At 44.0% G+C, this 24,493-nt stretch overlaps 1 protein-coding gene across 1 annotated transcript in view; it reads right to left on the bottom strand.

Annotated features, from left to right (window-relative positions):
- Positions 1-22,547, bottom strand: part of STAT2 (signal transducer and activator of transcription 2) — a 90,681-nt gene extending 68,134 nt beyond the window's left edge. Inside the window, exon 1 of the mRNA XM_030196707.1 lies at positions 22,334-22,547. The gene's annotated coding sequence lies outside the window, so the exon portion shown is untranslated. The remainder of the gene's footprint in view (positions 1-22,333) is intronic.
- Between the last annotated feature and the right edge of the window lie 1,946 nt (positions 22,548-24,493).

Genomic DNA, 24,493 nt, shown 5'->3' with positions numbered 1-24,493 from the left:
ATTTATTTAATTAATTCTATACAATTTTGGGGGCCCTTTTACTAAACTGCGCTAAAAAGTGGCCAGCGCTATCCCCAGTGCAGGTCTTTCCCGCACGCTGAGGCCACTTTTAGCACAGCTGTAAAAGGGCCCCACTTTCCATTTTGTCTATTAATGGCCACGTGCTAATTACATCATTAGGACCTAAGGCCCTTACCGCCGCCTATGTTTCTAGGCGGTAACCACTCACTAATCGGTTATGTCCCTTTTTGTCAAGCTGTGGCAAAAGAAGGCCTACGCTGGCATCGGCGTGTGTTCTTCACGCACACCAAGGCCACCTTTTACCGCAGCGGGTAAAAGGGAAGTCTATCTTTCCTGCAGGAAATAGCCATGTGGCAAGTAAAGTACTTGTCGCGAAGCCATTTGGGGGGGGGGGGCGAGCCCTTACTGCCACCCGCTTGAGGTGGCGGTAAGGGTTCCCACACTAACCCGGCGGTAACTGGCCAGCGTGCAGCACTGCCTGATTACTGCCGGGTACACTCTGGCGCTACAGAAATAAATATATTTTTGTAGCACCGGATATGATGGTGCACTAGGGGTGGGAGGTACCGCCGGGCGAGCAGTAAAAGCGGCCCTTAGTGTGCAATGATATAGCTACTCTAACTGCACTGGACATTTTCTACTCTCCACCCCAGCACTAAAAATATTTTGTATTTGCTAGCATGTGGGTAGCGCGCGCGGAACACAAAACTACTGCAGGATGGCTGAGTGCACCCCGCGGTACTGCCTTTTACCCTGTGGTAAGCACTCATTAGTGCTTACCACAGCTTATTAAAAGGGCCCCTCTATTTTGAATTCTGCATTTCCCCTCCTCAGGCTACGGCCTCCCCAGTCCCACCTGTCAATCCAACTGCAGTTCTCTCTCCCTCTAACTCCCAGCAACACCCCTAATTCTGTCATGCTCCCACAATCTTCTCCTGCAAGCAATACCCCAACCTCTCATTCTCCCTCCTCCCAGGCACATAACCACACCTCTCATTCTATCTCCCTCCCACCCTCCCCATGGCGATGGCACACCCTCAAGCTTAAATTTCCCCCATGTCAGTGGCACAATCAAGTTTCTTCTGCCTCCACCCCCATGGCACAATCTCATCTTTCTCTCTCCTCCCTCACCCAACATCCCCAGAGCATTCTCTCAGCTTTCACTGCCCCCCCAAAACCCAGAGAACATACTCACCTTGCTCTGTTCCTCTGCCCCCTTCCTATCCTCTCCATTGCACCCTCCCCTTGCTCTGCCTCCCTCCCCCCTCCCCAGTGCACACTCACTTTGCCCTGACAGAACACCTCCAGTTATCAGTGGCTAGTAGAAATAAGAGGATTTCCATTAGTAGTAACAAAAACACAAGAATAGCCTTAATGGGTCAGACCAATGGTCTATTTAGCCCAGTATCCTGTTTCCAACAATGGCCAATCCAGGTCACAAGTACCTGGCAGAATCCCAAATACTAGCAAGGTTCCATTCTATTAATACCAGGGCAAGCAACGGCTTCCCTCACATCTATCTCAATAACAGACACTACAGACTTTTCCAAATCTTTTTTAAACCCAGATATGCTAACTGCTGTAACCACATCCTACAACGAGATCCAGAGCTTAACTATTCGTTGAGTGAAAATATATTTCCTCCTACTCATTAAAAATAGTAACTTGTGTCCCCTAGTCTTTGTACTTTTTGAGGAGTTAAAAAAAAAAAAAAAAAAAAAAAAAAAGATTCACTTTTACTCATTCTACATCACTCAGGATTTTGTAGACATCATAGCCCCCCCCCCCCCCCCCCACCCCCAGCCGTGTCTTTTCCAAGCTGAAGAGCCCTAACCTCTCTAGCCCTCTCTCATTTTGGTCACCCTTCTTTGAACCTTTTCTATTTCAGCTATATCTTTTTTTGAGATATGGTGACCAGAATTGCATGCAATACTTGAGGTGAGGTCACACCATGGAGTGATAAGAAGGGTAACTTGGAAAAGAGATGGATGAAGGGAGACACAATTGAGGTCTACAAAATCCTGAGAGGTGTAGAACGAGTAGAAGTAAATCTCGATTTTTTTACTCATTCCAAAAGTACAAGGACTAGGGGACACTCAAGTTACACAGAAATACTTTGAAAACAAATGGAAGGAAATATTTTTTCACTCAATGAATAGTTAAGCTCTGGAACTCTTTGCTGGAGGATGTGGTTAACAGCAGTTAGTTATTTATTTATTTATTGCATTTGTATCCCACATTATCCCACCTATTTGCAGGCTCAATGTGGCTTACATATTTTGTTAGCAAAGTCACTGCAGGGTGACAGATACATTTAATATTGTGTCGAGGTTAGGTAAGGGTAGGAGGAAGAAGAAAGGGGTGATTAGGTAGTTATAGTAGGTGAGTTATCTTGGCTAAGTGGTAATTATAGCAGGTGAGTTACTGTATCTGGGTTAAAAAAAAAAAAAGGTTTGGGCAAGTTCCTGGAGGAAAAATCAATATTGAGACAGACATGGGGAAGCAACTGCTTACCCTGGGATTAGTAGCATGGAACATTGCTGCTATTTGGATTTCTGCCAGGTACTTGTGACCTGAATTGGCCACTGTTGGAAACTGGGCTAAATGATCCATTGGTCTGACCCAGCTTGGCTACTCTTATGTAGGTTTCCCCTGGATCTTAGCCTTTTTGACAGATTTCCTAATTATTACCCTGCTGAAACTCTAAAATTTGAAAACACCTTAAGATCTGATTTTTATTCTCAATGGATTAGTAGAGCCTTGAATTGACCATGGGAAATTTTTTTTCCTTCAATTCCTATTGAGCCACAATTATTGGTGTTACTCTATAAATTCAAAGCATTTTCGTACCCTCTTAAGTGTACAATGGCAGACTTTTACCCTCCCCTCCCCCGGGTTTCTAATGAGCATTGTTAAAATTATTAGGAGATTAGTTAGGTAACACATGTAGGCTGAAATTAAGTCTAATGAGCATCATGAAATTTAACAGATAATATAAGCAAATATATATACTGAATTGTGACACATTCTTTAACTATGGATATAATCCCTGAATGCTTAAATAATGTCTAGTTTTTCCTGTGATCCAAGATGTCAAGAAGCAGAGTATAGATTTGACTAATGATCAATCCCTATCTAGTTTGCCATTTTTGATATAAGTGCTAGAAAGGGTTTGTTTGTTTTTTTAAATCAGTTACAGTATTATCTGGATTCAAATAATCTTAGATCTTTTTCAGTATGGATTTTACAAAACTCATGCTACAGAAAAATCTTTACTGGTCTCAGTTATCGATTCTATGCAATGGAACGTAAGTGCCAACTCTTCTTTAATGATTTTATTTAGACATTTCAGCCACCTTTGACACCATTTATCATTTGCTATTACTATAAAAAGATTGAGTGATAAAGGTTAAGACAAACAAAAGTCAGTTTATGCACTAAAATACTCATATCCTCCTTGTGATATCTTATGGAAATGTGAGGCAAGTTTCCAATTTTATGCTGATGATACTGGGGTTTTAATTTGTTGAAAAATAAAGTTTGGGTAACGAAGTACCAATTGTGGAAAATTGTTTGCTGTGGGTTTCTAATTAGTAGCTATGGATTGCTTAGATTGAATGCAGTGACTTCTGAAGCCCTACTTATATCGAAACTGCCAAATAGATGATTTGACTACACCATTCCTATTAAGACAGGTAGAGCATGAAGAAACAGCAGCACGGTTATGGATCAAGGGATGTTGTTAAAGGTGAAGGCCGACCAAACTAACAGACATGACTGTAGTTAGAGTGGTATGTGCACAGGAGTTCAGGAAACAGAACATGAGGTAATAGATAAAGTAGCAGGGAGTTTTTGGCTGTAGAACATAAGAGAAAAAGTCAGATAAGTGAAAAGAATGAACTAATGTTTTCTGAAAAGGCTTTGTGTAGAAACAATATATAAGTAGCAGCATGATTAGTGAATGTTGGAGACAGTTCCTAGCCAATACTTTTGTATAAGCAGAACTGTACTCCTATGAGAAAATTTACCTTAATTCTGTATACTCTATTGGTAAGTTAATAAATTACTTTCCTCATACGTGGCCTGGTCTTTTATCATTCCAACCTTTTCCCGGGATATGTATGAATATTGGGATGGCGGTAAAAAGGCCGAATTCTAATTTACAAGCATTATTGGAGTATAATCTTCGGCAGATGGTGAAATTAATTTGTAGCTCATTTTTCAAGTTGAGAATTTTGCACAAATTAAAACCTTATTTAGGATGTCATCGGAAGAGCTTTGGGCTTGGCAAGGAACTCCTAATACAATCGAGATAAATACAAACCTTCCGGAAGTGGAAACATACTACCCATGTTTATCAAATAGCACCAAATTGAGAGAGGATTTCCTAGAAGAAAGCTAGTGAACTGAAAAGATAGTCATTCTAGTGATCGGAAGGCTGGGGACAAACGCAGGCCTTGACCTAAGGCCTACATGGGGCATATTGGGAGCAAAAACAGAGCAGTCCAAAAGATGCAGAAGGGCGACCTGGTGCAAACAATCACCAGAGCAGATATGTAGAAGATGTTGGCAGAGCTAGAGAGAGAATTGCAGAAAGATTGCACAGAATGCTCAAGAGGTAAAAAGCATGCTGACTGAGCTGCATAATGAGCTAGCAGAGCTGGAACAAAACCCTAAGCAGATTTGCTGATCAAGTAAAAGGATTGTACTATGAAACTGGAGATGTAAAGTGGAACTCTGGCAAAGAAAAAGGACCTGGCGAAGAGGAGTGCAACTATACCAATATTCACAGAGGGTAGAACAAGTTTCCCGGGAGTAGCAGCACACAAATGCCTAGATTTTCAATATCCCCCCTTCCCCCCCCCCTGATGTCATAATCCAGAGGTAACAAGGCCTATTTAAAACAGCAGCTATGGCATGTACCCGAAGGGGCATGACCAAAGGTACAGATCATGTCCCTTTGGAGCACATCAGAGCAATAACGGTGCAATTTTGGTACAACTGGGTTTTACATATTCTCATCTATATAACTCCAGGTAAAATAATTTACACATTTTTGGGGGGGGTGGAGGGTCACAGAGAAAATTGTGCTTGTTGCTGGAGCAGAGAGAAGCCCACAGACACAGTGGTGGAAAAAGAGGGCACAATGCATGCTAGGACCCTGCAGAGCCTGAAATGTCATGAGATATCATTGTTTGCATAGTTTTGCTATGACAGAGGCAATCTTAAGCACTAAGCGAGGCCCAAAAAGTAGGTAACCTAATATGGAATGAGTTGTGACTGGACCTCAATGGAGCACCTTTTTGGGTGAGAACTCCTGGGGAAGCAAAATGCCTTGGTTAAAGCTGAATCACTCCATGAGGCAACTGGGAAAGACACAGAGGCATACCCAATAGAGACAATGAAATGTCAGAGACTTCTTGTTGCTGAGAAAAGCCTGAAGAGACAGTAATAGTGCTAATACCAATAGGGAGGGCTGGAGAGGACTCTGGTTTCGATATGGCAAGAATATTGGTTGCTATACATTAAAGATTGTCAGAAATAGCTGGATTGAGTGAGGAGTAGCAGATATGGTGTGAGTGGAAGAGACTGCATGGATGAGATTAAAAGGACAATTTGAGTTTGAATGGGAACAGACTCCTGGGATTCTATACAGATCACCAAAATTTGGCCGTGGATCCCAGATCCGCACACAAACTAATTTTAGATAAGTATCAATTTGGGCTTTAAGTGAGCACGATACAGAAACTTTATTGCTTTCATTGCTGAATACTGTGTATGCTGGATATGATAAAAGTTTATAGTTTATTGATAGGAGTTCTGAAAAAATTCTTAAAATCTCTTCAGTCCACACAGAATGACTTTGCAAGAATAATCAAAGGTGAATCAAACTTTGAGCATATTAATCTCTCTATCTCTAGTAGCTCTGCAGTGGTTACCTATTGAAGCGCGTATTTGTTATAAAATACTAACGTTGTTTTTAAAGTTTTAAGTGGTAAGTTTTCTCCAGTAATTGCGTCTTCTCTACAACATCTTCAACAACCCTCTTCGTTCCTTGTGATCATCAGCTTTAGATGCTCCCCTATTTTTGTTTAGTTTACCTGGAGGAATATAGGAATTCCATCTTTTATATAAAAGGTTCACAGATGAGTGGAGGAGTGGCCTAGTGGTTAGGGTGGTGGACTTTGGTCCTGGGGAACTGAGGAACTGAGTTCGATTCCCACTTCAGGCACAGGCAGCTCCTTGTGACTCTGGGCAAGTCACTTAACCCTCCATCGCCCCATGTAAGCCGCATTGAGCCTGCCATGAGTGGGAAAGCACAGGGTACAAATGTAACAAAAATAAAATAGCTACTATTGGAGATTCTACATGGAATGTTGCTACTATTGGAGATTCTACATGGAATGTTGCTATTCCACTAGCAACATTCCATGTAGAAGGCTGCGCAGACTTCTGTTTCTGTGAGTCTGACGTCCTGTCAGACTCACAGAAGCAGAAGTCTGCGCGGCCACATTGGTGATCTGCAAATAGTAGCAACAATGGAGGAGTGGCCTAGTGGTTAGGGTGGTGGACTTTGGTCCTGAGGAACTGAGTTCGATTCCCGGCACAGGCAGCTCCTTGTGACTCTGGGCAAGTCACTTAACCCTCCATTGCCCGCCGCATTGAGCCTGCCATGAGTGGGAAAAAGCGCGGGGTACAAATGTAACAAAAATAAATAAATCTCTTTGTGATTGAAAGCAGCAAGACCTTGTTATTTGAAGAAGCCTATATAACATCAATGTGTCATAATTAGGCTGATTCTGTCCTTACAAGGTACAACAGACTGAGCTTTAAACTGAGCTGTTGAAAGAGAAAAGAGTTTTGAATGTTGTATGTGATGAAGGCTACATGATTGAATACGCTGTGTGGTTTTATGTTTTTGTTGTTGTTTTATTATGTTATTTTTAACTATTATGTATGTGCTGACGTATTCCATCTAGAACTGGTAGATAGTGCAGACTATAAATGCTGAAATACATAAATAAATAGTTAATGGCCCACTGACAATCAATAGTTGGTGGTAAATTGCCACTCATTTGGGTTTACGCGTGGATCTGCCCTGTGCCCTATTCTAGAAAATGTGTACCAAAATTTTATAGTTTACAACTCAAAAGAGGTTGCAGTTGTGGTGGGGGCACAGGCGGATCAAGGGCATTCCTGCTGACAAAGTGCCCGATAACTCCAATAATTGATTGTTATTACCCAACTGACTGTTTACGCACAGAAGCCCTACACAGAATCCAGGGGTAAATCCAGACAGACTACTGCAAAAAGCAAGCTAATCCTTCTACACCTCTTCAGTCCTGGTGTTCAAACTCCTGCATTGTTCTCGCTTTAAAAGACTTCTGCACTGTTCTCTGCACGGGCAGAGTAGCTAATAGTCTCATTACTGTTCATTTTAGAAAGCTGAGCACAGGTGTCTAACACAAGGTTTTGCACAGGGTTAGCTTTGCCAGAACCCCTTAATTGTGAGCAGACATCATGCTAACCTCTGTGCTTTCTGCATCAACTCCCTTAATGAGCAAATGCAAAAAGCGACACATCCTGAAAGTTCCTCTTTCATTACCACTTGTTTTTCCCTCCCCACACTTTTAAGCTTTTTTTCCTTCACCACATGCACCCTCCAAATCACAGTTTCTCACTATTTTTTTTTTCTCTGGAGTAAAAAAGGGAAGTCTGTTAGCAGACCATGCCCAATGGGTCTGCTGAGGGGGGAGGGGGACCCAGCACCGTGGTCTGTTTCTTTCTGTGTGTCAGGACCCAGATGACTGTGTTAACCGGATAACCTGGGTCTGGGTCTCGGCCCACAAGAGCAGGAAAAGCGAGACACCAAGGGAGGAGCAGAGGCAGGAAGGTAAGAGGGGCAGCAGCGGTGGTGACCCTGCTGCCCAATGTGATTATTAGAAAATCTGTTTATTAAAAGAATAAGTGAACAGCAAATTGTACAAACACTCAGCAACACCCACCCCCAACAAGTAAACAAACTAAATTCAACCAAACCCCCCTCCCCTCACATCATGGCCAAATATGTTTAACTGGGTTCTCTTAACACAAGCTGCCCCCCCACCCCCGTTCCTACACAGCCAGCCCATTTTATTACTCCACTGTCCCAAAAGTACACCAGGGGGTCCCATAGCACTTCCCCTAATAGCAGAACCTGTCCCTTTGCTCCTCTCTGTGGCCATTACTACACCACAGTAGTGGGAGCAACAATAAAGGCAACTGGTTCTTTCTAACACCTCCAGAGCCGTTATACAGAAGTTCCCCATGAACCCTATCTGCAGCCCAAAGGACTACTGAATGCAACAGTTCCCCTCAAAGGACAGCAAATGTCAGCATGATTTCTTTTAAACTTAAGGGGGGGGGGGTTCTATATATGGCAACTAAAGTGGCAAGTGCAAATCACTGCGCATTGCCGATTTGCGCATGCAACTTGAAATCTTCTGCTCAGTATGCAGCGGCGGCCAAAAAAGGGAAACGGGACTTGATATACTGCCTTTCTGAGGTTTTTGCAACTACATACAAAGCGGTTTACATATATTCAGGTACTTATTTTTGTACCAGGGGCAGTGGAGGGTTGAGTGACTTGCCAGAGTCACAAGGAGCTGCAGTTGGGGAATCAAACTCAGTTCCCCAGGATCAAAGTCCACTGCACTAACCACTAGGCTACTCCTCCACTAGCAACATTCCATGTAGAAGCCTGCCCTTGCAGATCAGCAATGTGGCTGCGCAGGCTTCTGTTTCTGTGAGTCTGACGTCCTGCACGTATGTGCAGGATGTCGGACTCACAGAAACAGAAGCCTGTGCGGCTGCGTTGCTGATCTGCAAGGGCAGGCTTCTACATGGAATGCTGCTAGTGGAATAGCAACATTCCATGTAGAATCACCAATAGTAGGAACAGAATCTGAATAGTAGCAACATTCCATCTAGAATCTCCAATAGTAGCAACATTCCATCTAGAATCTCCAATTGTAGCAATATTCCATGTAGAATCTCAAATAGGGAAAGGGAAATGGGATTTGATATGCCGCCTTTCTGAGGTTTTTGCAACTACATTCAAAGCGGTTTACATATATTCAGGTACTTATTTTGTACCAGGGGCAATGGAGGGTTCAGTGACTTGCCCAGGGTCACAAGGAGCTGCAGTAGGAATTGAACTCAGTTCCCCAGGATCAAAGTCCACTGCACTAACCACTAGGTTACTCCTCCACTAGGAATTATTAGGAAAGGGATGGTGAATAAGACCAAAAACACTATAATGCCTTTTTGTATCACTCCAAGGTGCGTCCACACCTTGAGCATTGTGTTCCGTTCTGGTTACCGTATCTCAAAAAAAGATATAAAATAATTAGAAAAGGTTCAATGAAGAGCGACCAAAATGATAAAGGGGATGGACCTCCTCTCGTATGAGGAACGGCTAAAGAGTTTAGGGCTCTTCAGCACGGAAAAGAGAAGGATGAGGGGAGAGATGACTGAGGTCTACAAAATCCAGTAAAAGTAAATCAATTTTTTACATGTTCCAAAAGTACAAAGACTAGGGGGACACTTGAGGAAGTTACATGGAAATACTTTTAAAACAAATAGAAGGAAATATTTTTTCACTCAACGAATATTTAAGCTCTGGAACTCTTTGCGGGAGGATGTGGTAACAGCTGTTAGCGTATCTGGGTTTAAAAAAAGGTTTGGACAAATTCCTGGAGGAAAAGTCCATAGTCTGCTATTGAGACAGATAGATATGGGAAGCACCTGCTTGCCCTGGGATTTGTAGTATGGAATGTTACCACAATTTGGGTTTCTGCCAGGTACTTGTGACCTGGCGTGGCCACTGTTTGAAAAACAGGATACTGGGCTAGATGGACCATTGGTCTGACCCAGTATGGCTACTCTTATGTTATGCTGTTAATGTGCCTATCAGTGCCAATAACTGGCTGCTAGAAACCAATTATTGGTGTTAATTGGCTTTAATTGGGATTTACTATTCTATAACAATCTGTGCGTAAATCCTAGGATGCATATTTTTTTGGAAGGCATTCCTACGAGTTATGTGCATTTTTATAAAATACACCTAATCCGTGCCAAATGCGGGCAACTTAAGTTTGACACAGATCAAACTTTTATGCGCTATTCTAGAAAGTGCAGATGCCCTTTACGGAATACCGCTCGACGCATAATTCTTTTCAGCGACGTAAGTACATGTATTGCCATACTGGGAAAGACTAAAGGTCCATCAAGCCCAGCATCCTGTTTCCAACAGTGGCCAATCCAGGTCACAAATACCTGGCAAGATCCCAAAAAAGTACAAAACATTTTATACTGTTTATCCCAGAAATAGAGGATTTTCCCCAAGTCCATTTAATAATGGTCTATGAACTTTTCCTTTAGGAAGCCATCCAACCCTTTTTAAAACTCCGCTAAGCTAACCGCCTTTACCACATTCTCGGGCAACTAATTCCATTGTTTAATTACATGTTGAGTGAAGAAAATTTCTCCGATTCGTTTTAAATTTACTACATTATAGCTTCATCGCATGCCCCCTAGTCCTAGTATTTTTGGAAAGCGTATACAGACGCTTCACAATATACTGAATCTAGTACTCCTTACCCACATTACAGTTTTTCCACTTCTTTACTTCTTTCCAAGGAACTCTTATTTTATTTAGTTATCTAGAACTTCTCTTTTCAGTTGTCCTTGAAATATTTCTCTTTTATGTTGCAACCTAGTTTCCCTGTTTACTATGTCCCATTAAACCCTGAACAAGAAGAAACTAGTGATCTAGGCAGGAGTGACTTCAGCATTCTTGGGCAGTTGCGAGAGATCCATTGTGGACAGTGTGGGGGGTGAAGCAGACTTGGAGGAAAGAAGAGCCAGAACAGAAGTCACCTCACCCTATGCTTGGAACAACCTTCCTGAACCCTTACGCCAAGCCCCCTCCCTGCCCGTCTTCAAGTCTTTGCTTAAAGCCCACCTCTTCAATGCTGCGTTCGGCACCTAACCCTTACCGTTCAGTGAATCCAGACTGCCCCAATTTGACTGCCCCTATCGGACCGTCCGTTCACTTGTCTATTAGATTGTAAGCTCTTTGAGCAGGGACTGTCTCTCTTTGTTAAATTGTACAGCGCTGCGTAACCCTAGTAGCGCTCTAGAAATGTTAAGTAGTAGTAGTAGTAGTAGTAGTATAGAGTACATAAGTATTGCCATACTAGGACGGACCAAAATGTCCATCAAGCCTAGCATCCTGTTTCCAACAGTGGCCAATCCAGGTCATAAATACCTGGCAAGATCCCAAAACAGTAAGGAAGAAAAGATTTATTGCTCCCGGAAGAAACATGCAAGACACACAGGTAGCTGCTCCATTAAAAGAGGACCACTGCAAACCCTCACTCCTAGAAAATCAAGTAACATAAATTTATCATTTTATTTTTGGTTTACTATGCTTTTAGCCTCAGTATGCTTATTATGCACTTTGACTAGATTTGTATTTCTCTCTCTGGTCAATAGGATATTTCTACAAGATTTTGGTTTCTCAAATATTTTATTTAACCATCAAAAACAAGAACAAAAGTGTGCAGGTCTCAACCCAGTCAGCCAGGTTTTCAACATACCCACAATGAATACACTTAAGACAGATTTGCCAGCAATGGAGATAGTGCAATCCCTCTTGTGCAATGCCTCTTGTGTATCCATTTTGGATATCCTGAAAAACATGACTGGTTGGGTGTGTCCAAAAGGACTGGATTAAGAACATCTGCACTGGAAGCATCAGGATGACTTTTCTTCTTTTACAAATGTTGCAAAGCAACTAGTATCAAAAAGAAAAAAATACTAAATACAAATTGAAAAATGAACATGACTGAAGGAAAAACAAAATCTTGCAGAAGGTTTTATAAATATTCAGGGGCAGAGAAAAACAATCCAGTACAAATTACTGGATAAGAGATCAGCAAAGACTATTACAGCAGCTGAAATGGATATTGAAAAGTGCTTTAAACGAATACGGTGAGCCATCAATCAGCTTGTACTTCTATCCCCATAAAGATTTTGAAAATGGATGTAGGACAACACAACAATGCCCACATACCTAATTTATAAGAAGTGGTATATGTTATGACTGCAGAATTTAACAGCTGAAGAATGGGCCTTATAAAAATAGAGTATTTGTACTGTCATAGGCCTCCGGGCATACTTATAAAGCATCAACAGATCCAAATATACAAAAAGGAGTGAAACATCTTAAATATGGACAAGCATTGCAGCGAATATAAGCAATGACTTCACCAATACATGTGGGGAAGCAAACAAAAGAATTTGCAAAAACCAGAGGGTGGGGGGAGCTCTTTACAGAATTGAGATCAGCAAACAAGTAGCAAAAGCAAAAATAGAGCAAGAAATACAAAATTACTTGAGAAAACATATGTTGGTCAAAACCTGACAGAAGAACCCTTAAGGAACAATGAACGCATGAAGATGAGCGATTGATAATAGCAGAACAGGATACTGAACTACAGTATATGGATAAGATGGTTCACAGCAAGCATAAAAATAAATGTTAGACATGCAGAGTCAATAAAACACAACTGGAAACAGTTGAACGTGTCACTGCTAGCTGCGTTGTGCCGATGTGACAAGAACAGTATACAGAATGCAGAGCTTTAGTGCGTTAGCCTGCAACAGTAGTGTGGCAAATTTGATTTTTGTGTTGATTCATAAAGCTTTAAACAAAGAGGCTCCTTTTATTATGGCTGCGACTCCTAAACAATTTATCATCCACTCAGCAGATAAAGATCTGTTAGATATCTTGTCTTTTCATGAAGTTTGGCTTGATGAATACTGATTACAAATTTTTCACGCTGTGGGACTAGTGGAGTGGAGGAGTAGCCTAATGATTGGAGTGGTGGGATGAAAACCAGGGGGTACCATTCCAGTTCTATTGCGGGTCCTTGTGATCTTGGGCAAGTCATTTTAACTCTCCATTGTCTCAGGTACAAACTCAAGATTGTGAGCCCTCCAAGAACTGGAAAATACCTACTGTACACCACTTTGATAGCTTTTGGGCTTGCAGGAGGTATATAAGAAATGCTTTGGAATGCCTTGCCTGCCGAATTGCGTAATACTGAAACCATGGTACCCGTTCGGAAACATATGAAGATGTATCTGTTTAAACAGGCCTTTTCCTGAAATGTTGAGGGTTGGCAATTCTGTACCATAAGCTAGTGCTTGGACGCACTGGCCTTTTGAATCCAGATCCTGGTTGGCGCTACACTCATAAGGAACGATGCTCAACTGATTATACAAGGATTCTCATCAAGATTTATCATCTCTTTCCAGGGATGTTTCCTGCTGCACCCAATGTAGCACCGCAGCACCTCCCTGGCTTGCATCAAGCCATGGCCAACAAACTTGCAGATGAAGTTGTCCTTGGATGCGCTGGCCTTTTGAATCCCCTCCTTTCCCCCGAGGTGTTTTTGTTTGCACTCACAGCTGTGAGTAAAAAAAAAGAACCTGACAAATATTGCCCGATTCATAACCTGTCATTTCCTGAGGGGAGTTCTGTCAACGATTTCAAATCCAATACTGTCTCCTCAATACAATATATGTCCTTTGATGTGGCGCTTGACTCGATCAGAGCTATTGGGCAGGGTGCTCTGATGGCAAAAACAGACAAAGTCCACTGTCTGTTTCTCTTTAATGGCTCTTGTTTGGTTAAACTGTGGTTATTACACAATTTGAGTGGATGCGTGGTTTTGTTTACATTTTTATTGTGTAGGTTTTATTTGTTACCTGCCAAGGATAGTAGATTTAAAAAAATTGTAACCTGCAAAAATAAATAACTCACTCAACTGGAAAGTGACATTAATTTGAAAACCAGGTGCTAAAGAAGCAAGTAGCTGCCTGTATGGTACCTATAGAGTTCCACAACAAGAAAAAGAAGGACGCAAAGCTTCCACAGTAAATCAAAGGAAATCAAAAAGGGTGGAAGAAAAATGCTCCAAGGAAATCAGACGAAAAAAGAAGTCCAAGCTTCTAAAAAAAACTTTATTCTTCAGGGTACAATTTGACCCTCAAAAGGCATGATCGTCAACGAAGGGCCAAGATTGAGGACCAACTCAAGAGGCGGGAGAAGCAGTCATCAGTATTCACACAGGCATTTGCAACGGGGATCAAGGCAGAGGAGGAGTCAACAACATAGCTGCTCACACAGCGAATGTCAGTAGTCACCAAGGGCCACCTCTTCACACCACACTCAGCCATGCCAGGCAGCTCAGATGAGGATTCCAGAGTACACAACTGCTATTCCCAGCACCCAGTGCTGCTGCATCGGCAGCACTCCCGATCCCTCCATTGGGGCCTGCAGCTGGAGTCTCCAAGGTGACAGCGGTCACTAAGGTGACTATAGGACAGACACAAGCACAAGGGGAAGGGGAAGAAAGCAGCAAAGCGGTGAGTGGAGGAGTGGCCTAGTGGTTAGGGTGGTAGACTTTGGTCCTGGGGAACTGAGGAATCGAGTTCGATTCCAGCTCCTTGTGACTCTGGGCAAGTCACTTAATCCTCCATTGCCCCATGTAAGCCGCATTGAGCCTGCCATGAGTGGGAAAGCGCAGGGTACAAATGTAACAAAAATAAAATAGATACTATTGGAGATTCTACATGGAATGTTGCTATTCCACTAGCAACATTCCATGTAGAAGGCTGTGCAGACTTCTGTTTCTGTGAGTCTGACGTCCTGTCAGACTCACAGAAGCAGAAGTCTGTGCGGCCACATTGGTGATCTGCAAATAGTAGCAACAGTGGAGGAGTGGCCTAGTGGTTAGGGTGGTGGACTTTGGTCCTGGGGAACTGAGGAACTGAGTTCGATTCCCACTTCAGGCACAGGCAGCTCCTTGTGACTCTGGGCAAGTCACTTAACCCTCCATTGCCCCATGTAAGCCGCATTGAGCCTGCCAAGAGTGGGAAAGTGTGGGGTACAAATGTAACAAAAAAAAAAAAAAAAGCGGTGTCATGCAAGGGGAAAGGTAAGAAGTGCAAGTACTCCAAGCACTCAAGTTCATTTTCCTCATCATCATTTCCCTCCTCTGTGTGCGATCTAGGAGCTCAGAGCGCAACCTCGGTTGAGGCCATTGCCTACACAGTCCCAGCTTATGCTGTCCCACCTAGATTATTGCAATTTTATTTATGTTGGATGGAATGTGCAGCAACGACTGCAGACGTTACGGAACGGCATAGCAATAGCATTTGTATACTGTTATAACTGCAATGCTCTAAGCAGTTCACAACACTTAATTAAGAAGCCAGGACAACCTCCCAGGAGTTACAATAAAACATAATCAACGAGAAAAACAAGAAGAAAGTTCTTGCCAAGCTTAGGATTCTGGTATGCCAACAATAACTCATGGAGTTTTAACCTCTTGCATCCTTTAACAGAAGGAAAACTAAAAAGACAGTTATTGTTAAATTTGCCGAGGCCTAGACATGGAAACATGACGGCAGGCCTGTGGCCCATCCAGTCTGCCCATTCTCTGTAACCCCTAACTCTTCCTTTTCCTAAGTGATCCCACATGCTTATCCCATGCCTTTTTAAATTCCGACACAGTCCTCGACTCCACAACCTCCACCGGGAGGCCATTCCATGCCTCCACCACCCTTTCCATGAAATAATACTTTCTTAGATAACTCCTAAGCCTATTCCCTCAACTTCATCGTATGCCCCCTCATTCCAGAGCTTTCCTTCAGTTGAAAAAGGCTCACCTCCTGTACATAAATGCCTTTGAGATATTTAAACGTCTCTATCATGTCTCCTCTCTCCCAGGGTATACATGTTGAGGTTCATAAGCCTGTCCCTATATTTTTTGTGTCCAAGACCGCTTACTAATTTTGTAGCCGTCCTCTGAACCGACTCCATCCTGTTTATATATCTTTTCATAGGTGCGGTCTCCATAACTGCACACAGTACTCTAAATGGGGCCTCACCACAGACTCTGTCATCCCTCTTTTTATGCACCCAAGCATCCTTCTGACTTTGACCGTCACTTTTTCTACCTGTTTGGAACCTTTAAGGTCATCAGACACAATCACCCCCAAGTCCCACTCTTCCTTTGTACACTGAAGCGCTTCACCCCCTATACTGTACAGTTCCCTTGGACTCTTGCGACCTAAGTGCATGACCCTGCATTTTTTGGGATTAAATCTTAGTTGCCAAATATTGGTCCATTCCTCCAGCTTCGCTAGGTCCTTCCTCATGTCATTCACACCCTCCAGGGTGTCCACCCTGTTGCAGAGCTTGGTATCATCCGCAAAGAGACAAACCTTACTAGACAGCCCTTTTGTAATACCGCTCACAAAGATGTTAAAAAGAGCCGTCCCAAGGACTGATCCTTGCAGTACTCCACTGACAACATCCTTTTTCTACAGAGCAAGCCCCATTTACCACTACCCACTGTATCCTTCCATTCAACCAATTTTTAACCCAATCACTTACTCTAGGTCCCATACCGAGGGCACTCAATTTATTTATCAGAGTTGCCTGTACGGAACATGACTACCAAGTGACTCCAACAACTTGGTAAGCAGAGAAAACCCCGCTATAGGTCTAAAACTACAAGTAAGAGATAAGTTCTGAGCTTTTGGTTTGAGGGTAAGTGCAATACAACCCATCTCTGCAGGAAGCTTCTCAGACATCAGCAAACTGTTACAAAATGCGCCTAACCAAACTATAATATTTGGTAAATTAGAAAACAAATTAGAAGGACAAATATCCAACACACATTGACAGGATGACATTTTTGGAAGCAATAAATGGAAACTTAAACAAAAATGAGAACTGTATATTATCCAGCATGTAAGTTGGAACTGCACTATCTAAAATTTTAAATAAAAAAAGCAAACAAGCAAACCAAATCCTTGCTTCAATCAGTAACCAATGTAATTTAACAAAATAATCCGAAATCCTATCAGATATTTTAAGGAAAAAATTAGACGCACTGCTATATTCTGTATTGTCCGATGCTTTTTAACTTATACTTGGCACTTTCTAAAAGAATCAGGTTGCAATAATGTAGTTTCGATAGGATCAAGGCTTGAACTAAGAGCTTAAATTTATCAGTTTCAAAATAAATCTCACCTGTCTCAATTTTCTTAATACTGATCTGTAAGTCTTCCAGATTTGAAAGCACTAATCCACAGCTTCACAGTCTTCGTTGGTTACCAGTTTAGGCTCACTCTATTTTCAAACTATGCGGTTTCGCTTTCTTGATTTTGTACAGACTGGCCTCAACCTATATGGCTCCTCTGATTTTTATACTTGATAAAAATTGTGCAAGCAGCTCAAAAAACTCCTCTTAAGACTTCAATTCCCTTCACCTCAAAGAGTAGTTTATAAATCAAAATTAGAACAAACATTTTCTTACCAAGTCGCCATGTGCCGGAATAAGTTACCGAAGTAGATCTGTCACCAAACTAATTATCTGCTGTTTCAAGGATCGCTTAAAATTTAGTTTTTATTTTTATTGTGTATTTGACGTTTAACACCTGATTTAATCCACTGCATACTCTAGGGAAATACCCTACTCTTGACTGTGAACAGGGCCAGTCTTAGTAATTGCGGGGCCCTGTGCACACCAGTTAGGTGCAGCCCTCTGCCCCCACCCCACCTAGCCCCATCCCTTGTTGACAAAATGTCTTTTAAAATGTTTTGTTTATGAAATCCTATATAATATAACTCCCCCTCAACGTTCTGAAGACACTGACGTCAGTGAAGCCAAGCCACTGATGTCACTTCCTTCAAGGCTGGTTCGAAGGGTTCGTGGTGGTGAAGCCACCGAAATCGCCAAGTCTCGGGGCCCCGCCCTCGCGTCAAACGAGACGACGTTGAGGGTGGAGCAATGGTGTCACACACCGAGGGCGGAGCAATGGCGTATGGAGGTGCCGAGCAATGGCGTCAGAATGATGAAGGGGTCGGCAGGTAGGTAGGGAGGGAGGGAGAAGGCGGGGTGTTGGGGAGGAAAACCTTGCTAGCGCCCGTTTCATTTGCTCCAGAAACAGGCCTCTTTTACTAGTTTCAAATAAAAGGCAAATCAAGCAAAACTTGTACAGGAAAACTCATTCAAATAAGCACAATGCTATCACAGGAAACCTAGTATTTTTTTTTTTTTACTGTTCACAATGAGCTCCTTTTATTATTGACCAGATAGTAGAGATAAAGAGTTTTCAGTTTTGGCACCTAAGGAGCCACTCCACCTTCCTGTCATGCGACTCCTTCACTGTCATTACTCCTTCTACAGGAACGGGTGTTTTTTGGGGTTGTGTTTTTGTTACGGTGGCTATCAAGACGTACATGTCCCTGAGCTGTGGCAAATGAAGAGCTAGTGGTGGAGGCTGGGGAGTTAGAGTGGTGGTGCCAGTAGGGAGAGGAGGGAAGGAAGGGGGAAAAAAAAAAAAAAAGAGCCCCCTGGAATGGACTCAAGATGAGGCAAAGCCCAGTGGAAGGACTGCCAGAGGGTTGGGTTTAGGATGCTGGTGAGGGCTGCTAAATCGTGCTATTTGTTCTGGGCACAATTTCAGCTATTTATGGTCTGACAGTCTGTACAATGGCGTTTGTGACCCAGAGCATTCCAGCATCAGGAATGAACTTGAGGAAACACGACTTATTTCAAGACAAAAAAAATTTTGAAAGAGTCGAGGTAAAGATAATCATCTGAAAGAAATACTAACAAACTGCAAATACAGGAAATTAAATCAGTTTCCAGTAAAGCAACTGATACATAACAACCCTGATCAAACAATCTCAGCAGGGAAGTTTCTTTCTCTATTGTTACATCCCTGCAGCGGTTTTACATTCACATTCAGGCTACAACCAGCTAGAAAAATCTCAAACTGGCAAATCTCCATCCAGAGAAGATTGCAGGCAGTTCTGAGGAGGAGGAGGAAGCATGAAGCAAAGTGACAGGAGCACAGCCCAGGGCAGGAAGCTGCTGGTGCTTCCTCTCTGCTTTCACTTGTTGCTGCACCTCTACCTACTACTATTACTTATCATTTCTATAGCGCTACAAGGCATACGCAGCACTGTACAGGGTTTCTACTCTCACTGGCTCTTTAATCCAGTGCTACCAGGGACCCTGTGGGAAATGCCTCCTGCTTCTCCTCAGGAGTCTGAAACACTCTTGAGAGCCATGGGATAATCCCCATGGCTCAGGGACAACAGGCACCAGCCATAAACATGGAGCAAGATCTGCTACAGTTGCTTCATGCCCCTTTCCCGATACCCGCTGCAATTAAGACATGCTGCTGTGGCCAGCGTTGGGGCCTTTCCTCTGCTGGTCCCACCTTCTGGTTGAGGTAACTTCCTGTCCTATTTCCGCACAAACAGGACCTGCAGAGGGAACGCTCCAACTCCAGCCACAGTAGCGTGTCTTAACTCACAGCTGGCATCAGGGAAGAGGATGAAGCAACTTTAGTGGATCTGGGAGGGAGGGAGAGACGCTGGATTTCAGATGGGGAGAAGGAGAGAGAGGGACATGCTAAGACCGCTGCAGAGTCTCTGGGAGCGCGAGGCCCTGTGCAACCATCCCCGTCACCCCTGCTTAAGACAGGCCCTGATTGTGAGCCATGCAGATCCAATTTTTTTTTTTGGGGGGGGGTGGGGTGGGGGTTGTGCAGCATAGAAGCATTGTATGCAATGTAATGTAAAATTATCCTGAGGCTCTGCTGAACTGGCTAAAAGATTTGGGCCAGGAGCCTAAGAAATGTGAACCTCCAAGTCGGACGGTAGAACACGGGTGGAAATCTGGCAGTTATAGGCTATCCCTCCGATCAGCGAGAACTTCTTACCCAATCAGGTTACATCTTTCAGATATGGCACTGGACCTACTGCTCAATTATTTCCAAGAATTCCTGGAAGCACACATTGGTCAAGCTTCCTAGCCTAGAAATACTCTGGTGTTTTGTTCCTTCATTGTTTTATATTAGGGGGACCTGAGCCAGCCTTGCTGCTCTGGGTGTGGCAGAGGCACCCAAGCCCAGATAAGTTAGCATCTGGGAACGCCATCCAGAAAATGGTGTACGGCCCACCAAAAGAGAAGACAGATTATCAACGGACAGTGGCCATGGTTCACTCATCTAGCTGGAGTACGGCGGGCGTAATGACTATGGCTAGAAAACTGGAGCACTTCGTGGCCTAGCTGGAGAGGAGCCCAAGGCAGGCCAAGATGTGCGACAGCTACGGCATACCTCCCTAGCTGGTGCAAGGCAAGGTGTGGCACCAGTCGACAACCAGCTACACAGGCTCGGGTGCTTCCTTAATTTTCATTTAAAATTGTTTTCAATAAAGCTGTGGCCTAGTATCCCACAATTTTCACCTTTAACCTCTGTGATGCTGTATCACTTATGTGGAATTTTGCCATATTCATCTAGCATTGCCTGGTCTCGAAGGACTGAGCGTGCTACCTGCCCATGTTAGCTAAGGCATGCGAGAGCATACGAGCGTGGCAGCTCGATCTGGTGCTTTGCCCTCCCAAGCTGGGACTGGGTCAAGTAGGGGGAGGAGTTGAGTCCTGCAGGTGTCACTGCTGATGTCAGCATGACATCTCTGGACACCATTAGTGGCTCAGCCTTGTGGAGGGCTTCTGGGTGGATTTAAATTGTCTGTTCCTCCTTCTTCTTCTTCTTGCTGGTGTCGGAAAGTTTCCTACCCTCCTTTGCTCACTCTCTGCTTGCTAACCCAAGCTGCATACGATTAGGAGTCTTCTGTTAGGAATCAGTGAGTCTGTTAGTGCTAGCCATGCTCACCCAAATGATTTGTTTATCACGGTGCCCAGGCACTGAAGCCCAGATAAGCTGGTGTCTGGGAACAGCATCCAGATAACGCTGAATGGCCCACCGAAAGAGAAGACCACGGTCCCGATGCACAAACCTCCGGCGCTGTAGGAAACAGCAATGGAAAAACACTGGCTCAACACCAAGTTGAAATTACTGACCAATGCTCAACACTAAGAGCAAGTAAATTAAATGCACGAAGTTACGTTTTGAGCATTGATCGGTAGGAACTGCTGTATGTCAGAAAAATCATTCAGACTGCAATCCGAACGCTCCTGGCGCACGCTCAGCTCTTGTACGTCCAGTAATGATCCCCCCCCCCCCCCCGACACACCCCAAACCTTTCAAAACTCCCTGGTGATCCAGAGGACCTCCTCCTGGCCGCCCCCAAATCTTTAAGTCATCCCTGATGGTCCAGCGGACCCCTCCTGACACCTCCAGACCTTTCAAAACTGTCTCGTGGTCTGGCAGATCCCCTCACGACTGTCCCTCCCAAACCTGTAACAGGTCTCTGGTGGTCTAGGGTAATCCCCCCCCCCCATCCACATACCTCAGTTGGAGGCAGGGGCAATGCCTACTCCCGCTTGCCTCAGGGCTCACCCTTGTCAAAAAGATGGCACACATTGAGGCATATTTTCAAAGCACTTTGGGAGGCTAAGTTCCATAGGTTTCTATGGAACTTTGGGAGGCTAAGTGCTTTGAAAATATGCCAAATTGGGTTTCTTTTATGCAATCCGCTTTGGACTTTTTTTTAGGGAGAAGGTAGGTTAGAAATGCATAAACTAAATCAGACCATCACCAAATTAAAAAATAATAAATGACCTGCCAAAAAATCTAGAGTGTAAATACCCACCCACATACCTATACGACCTGTATAATCCTCTCTGTTTTCACTATTTCGTCTTTCTTACTATAATGTTAAACATAAGAACAAGCACCTAAGAATAATTGTAAAAAAAAAAAAAAAAAGGCACCATTCTAGGAAGACCATTTCCTTATACTGAGGTAAGGAGTGCGATCTCAGATTCCAGCGATTTAGCATCCAAAATATAGTTCCACGGGAAAACCACATACAAAAGGTGATAAATAATTACAACGTTGACTGTGAGCATAAGTTTCAGGCTTAGGTGCCAATTTTTTCGACAACATAAATTGCCCCTTCCTAGGCACAATAAAAGAACTTGCTCAATATTGCGGGTGCTCAGCACCCACTAGCACCGACAGACACGAGTGCAGGCATGAAGACAACCTATAGAAAGTAAAACGAAACGTGCATCTGCATCTAGAAAATAACATATCCTGTGTTGCGATGGTAGAAGTTACCTTTATTAAAAGAAAACAATGAAACGAAAGCTTCCCTCCAAATAGAAATAAATCCAGAGCTGCAACAAGCGAAGGAGGCGGGGGGGGGGGGGGGGGGGTTCGTGCTCGACCCCCGGAGTCTCGTACTCCCGTGCGGCACTCTTACCTAGCTCGCTCGCTCCTCTTTATTTGCCCCGGAGCACGGATCAGCAGCGCTGGGTGATGCGGGGGGGGGGGGGGGAGCCCGGGCTGCAGCCGAGGCTCAGTGGTAGCAATGTAGCATTAGAAAAGAGTAAAAAACAGAAATCAGTGGTCCTGCAGGTTTCCACCCTTCAGCACTTATTCAGAGCAGTACAGCTCTGCCGCTCAGTGCTATCCACAGTCCACAGATAGTCCTTAGCTTCAACTCCTCCCACCCCACCTCCAGGCTGTGGCGAATAAGCAAAGATGCGCGGCCGTCATTGGTCGCCTAGCCTGCTTATCCTCCTGCTACTAGGGCCTGCCTCGCAACCGGGGCAGGCGCGCCCTGCTATTTGTCTGGAGGAGAGATGGGGCGGGACGGCGAGAGGGCGTGAAGGAAAGAACGCCCCTTTTTATTGCCATCTGACGGCTGACACCAAGGAGGTTGGTTGAGAGGAGAACCTCTTGTTTTGAGACAAGTGCTCATTTCCGAGAAATTGCGTCGGAAACAGAAGAACCTGAAAAGCAAACTAACTGGAGTCTCCTCTGTCCCTGCCCTTCCCCTCCCCATTTAAAGGTACAGGAGCAGCAAACAAACAAAATAATTGTGCACGTGATAATAGATTTTTTTTTTCTTTTTACCAATATGTTTGACTTCTTCCTGTACAGAATGACACGGGATGGGACGGGGGAAAACTATCCCCATGTCGTTCTCTAAAAGCTTTAGACTAGCCTTAAACAGGCTGTTCCAACTAGATGGAACAGAATCTATAAACCGCTAATATTAATATGTAAAAATATAACACATCTTACACACCTGGCAACTGAATTCAATTTAAAAAATTAACTGCAGAACCTGCTTTTGGATTTAAATGAAACATTCTTAAATTACATCATTTTTGTCTTGTCTGCCTTTGATGTGGCAACAAGAATCTTGCCTGCTGATCAGACGCCTACCATTAGTAACAGAGTTTGCTTGGCAAGCATATGGAAGCAATTTCAAGAGTGTGTTGTTTTTGTCTTGCTATGTCTTTATTGAATTATGTATGTATTTTTCTTTTGTAAGTGGGGTAAAAAAATTTTAAATAAATAAATCACGTGTCCAGTTGCTGAAGCATCTTACTGTTAATACTGCTACAGATTCATCTATTGTTGCTTGCATCAAGGAGCATTTCCAAAACTTGATACTTATTTTCCTGTTCATCTAGTACACAGTGTTGGTTCTCTTCTACACCCACATCTGAAAGACAATCCATTTATCTTCCCAGATGATGTAAAAACACAGGCTGCCAAATCTGTGAGAAGATTGTTCCAAAACCAGATCATCAACATCAATAACTCAGAAAACTCCACAATCCACATTCCCAGGAAGGCTCTCATTTGTGGAAGAGCCCCTCTTCAAAGGAATGAAAATGGATGTTTGCAGTTTTATGAGCGACTTTTATGGAACAATACCTCCTTTGAAGGCTGTTAATTAATTGGACAGTTATTTATGGTCAAGTGATGCAGATGACGATGTTTTCGGGGGGGTTTTTGGAAATGCAAGCAAAAGTGCTGGCAAAACTTGCAAGGGGGATCCTGTGCATTCTTGCTACCAGGGCTGCCGAGAGACTGAACTGGGCCCGGGGCAGGGCTGCTGTGGTCCCCTCCTCCACAATCGTCATCCACTTCCGCACCCCCACGATCGCTGCCCTCCAAGGGGGGGCCCAGCCACGGAGTTTTCTCTCTCCTGCTCCTGTCGGGACGTGATCACTTGGGTCCCGTCAGGAGCAGGAGAGAGAGAGAGACCCTGGCACCGGGTCCCCCTTGGAGGCCCGGGGAGTTTTACCCCCCTGCCTTCCCTCTCAGTGGCCCTGCTTACTAACAGCACGCAGTGGCAATCCTTGGTTGGCTGCTGCCCGAGGCGGATCACCACTGTGCACCCCCCCCCCCCAGTGCAGCATGACACCCCCCCTGGCGCATTTCCCCCCCCCCCCCCCCCGGCGTCTCACCCAAGCCTCCCCCCTCGGGTGCATTCTTACCTGCTGGGAGCAGCCGCGTGGCTGTCGGCTCTGCTCGTTCCCTGCTCCCTCTGCCTTGGAACAAAAAGTAACTTGTTCCAGGGCAGAGGGCAGGGCTGGTCTTAGGCTGAGGCAACCGAGGCAGC

Source organism: Microcaecilia unicolor, chromosome 3 (genome assembly GCF_901765095.1).
Source record: "Microcaecilia unicolor chromosome 3, aMicUni1.1, whole genome shotgun sequence".
Taxonomy (NCBI): Eukaryota; Metazoa; Chordata; class Amphibia; order Gymnophiona; family Siphonopidae; genus Microcaecilia; species Microcaecilia unicolor.
Note: the sequence above shows the minus strand (reverse complement) of the source record. Positions and strands in the feature narration are given on the sequence as shown.